This window comes from Clupea harengus, chromosome 4, assembly GCF_900700415.2.
Source record: "Clupea harengus chromosome 4, Ch_v2.0.2, whole genome shotgun sequence".
Taxonomy (NCBI): Eukaryota; Metazoa; Chordata; class Actinopteri; order Clupeiformes; family Clupeidae; genus Clupea; species Clupea harengus.
In genome coordinates, this window is record NC_045155.1 from 26469444 (window position 1) to 26471943 (window position 2500).

General features: G+C 44.6%; 1 protein-coding gene across 1 annotated transcript in view; it reads right to left on the bottom strand.

The window, feature by feature from the left end:
* Nucleotides 1-1562: 1562 nt before the first annotated feature.
* LOC105912075 (mitochondrial carrier homolog 1) overlaps nt 1563-2500 on the bottom strand; it is a 13366-nt gene continuing 12428 nt past the window's right edge. The window contains exon 12 of the mRNA XM_012840986.3: nt 1563-2500. This exon is cut by the window's right edge and continues 1301 nt beyond it. The gene's annotated coding sequence lies outside the window, so the exon portion shown is untranslated.

The window sequence follows — 2500 nt, forward strand, 5'->3', positions numbered from 1 at the left end:
AAAGGGAATTAAGAGAGTATGCTGGACATTATTCTGTAAGGGAAAATGAAAAAAAGAGTTTTAAATGCAAACATACGTGTATGAGATTGTTACATTCTCATCAGGCAGCTTGACGTATAGCAGACAACTCCACAGGTTGCCATAGAGACAGAGATTGATGAAGTTTTTTTTTTTTTTAAATGAATTCAGATGACTCCTGTTAACAGCCTGAATATAAATAAATGCTATGAATATAAACCTTACTGTCTGCAAGTGTATTGTGCAATAATGTTTTTATAGTTAGACCTGTGTGTGTGTGTGTGTGTGTGTGTGTGTGTGTGTGTGTGAGAATCAACGGCTCCCATAATGAATGGCTGCCCCATGTTCAAGGGCCTACACATCGTTCAGCACATTGTAAAGATCACAGCAAAGAAATTGTGCAGTTTCAGATAAAAGTACAATACATACTAACAGTGCAAATGAACTGGTTTCCATCCTTGCATCACACTGCAAAGGCTCTAAAACTGCTCTTAGAGAAACACCCAATGCCCCTGATATTGTTATGGTTCGTGACATTTCAAAAACTATCCAACCAGGAAGTAGGCTGCTGCTTTGAGGACCTGTGTTTCTCTGGGGGAATGTTAAAATGTCCGCCATTAACTAATCGCTCTGACACTGTGTGGTTACAAGACCAAACTAATCGCTTTGACACCGTGTGGTTACAAGACCAAACTAATCGCTCTGACACTGTGTGGTTACAAGACCAAACTAATAGCTTTGACACCGCGTGGTTACAAGACCAAACTAATCGCTTTGACACTGTGTGGTTACAAGACCAAACTAATCGCTTTAACACTGTGTGGTTACAAGACCAAAGTAATCGCTCTGACACTGTGTGGTTACAAGACCAAACTAATCGCTTTGACACCGTGTGGTTACAAGACCGAACTAATCGCTCCGACACCTTGTGGTTACAAGACCAAACTAATCGCTCTGACACCGTGTGGTTACAAGACCAAACTAATCGCTCTGACACCTTGTGGTTACAAGACCAAACTAATCGCTTTGACACTGTGTGGTTACAAGACCAAACTAATCGCTTTGACAGTGTGTGGTTACAAGACCAAACTAATCGCTTTGACACCGTGTGGTTACAAGACCAAACTTATCGCTTTGACACCGTGTGGTTACAAGACCAAACTAATCGCTTTGACACCGTGTGGTTACGTTACAAGACCAAACTAATCGCTTTGACACTGTGTGGTTACAAGACCAAACTAATCGCTCTGATTTATGGCGGTCTGGGGCATGAACTCTGTGTTGTGTTGAGGCCTGCAAATGGCTAAACTGTCACCGCTAGGTATTATTAGATGGCTATTTATTTGCACATTGTGGTTGTAGTCATGTATGTGCACAATGTGTGTAATGTCTGGTGTCGCATCTCTCTGTCTCTCTCTCTCTCACACGCACACGCACACGCACACACAGTTAATAATTGGGTGCTGTGTTGGTGTTTTAATCAGCATTAGTCACTCCAAATAAAACAATCAAACGTGTAAAATAATAATTTTCATAGACACGTCTTCAGATTGTTATTGTCTTTATGAAATCTGAACACAAGGCAAGGAGGACCCACAGAATGGACCAGATAACAAACTGCATGACCACCTCATATATGACCTTGAAGTGTGACATGACATGACAGAACAAGTCACCAGGGCTGAGGGCCTATCTGCGAGGGGAAATCACCTTAGACTATGCCGCACATATGCAACACTTGATATGTTAAAAGAGGGGGACAAAAACAACAGAAAAAAAACATTGTGTACAGTACACTTCACTAACTCTGCTGACCTGTGATGGCAACCAAAGCCAAGGCCTTCCCATCACCTCAGACTCGAGTTAAACAGCACACACACACACACACACACACACACGCACACAGACAGGCATTCAGTACACATGCCGCGGCCTCTTGACAAATGAGAGGTGAAAATAACGGCTAACGCTGTGAGGGCTAACGAAGCAGAGTTTAAGCACTTCCTTAGCCAAGGGCTAACGAAGCAGAGTTTAAGCACTTCCTTAGCCAAGGGCTAACGAAGCAGAGTTTAAGCACTTCCTTAGCCGAGGGGTAACGGCGGAAGGCGGGGTGTCGTTTGGAGATTAATGGCACATTCTTGCACTAATTAGCTGTCCTACATCACAGGCTCCAGCGGGGGGCGCCGTTCTGCTCTATTCACTGCTGCCCTAAGGAAGTAAATGGTGACTAGTGGGAGAGCAGGTCTTCAGTAAGAGTCAGGTGTGAATCACAGATAGCACAGGGGTCACACAGGGGTCACACAGCAACTGACCCTCATCCATCTATAATCTGACCCTCACCCGCCCCTAATCTGACCCTCATCAACCCCTAATCTGGCCTTCATCAAGCCCTAATCTGGCCCTCATCTGGCATGCATCTGGCCCTCATCTGGCACCAGATCGGTTCCAGGGTGAGGCCGTGGCTGGGGTAGTGGCTAGTGGC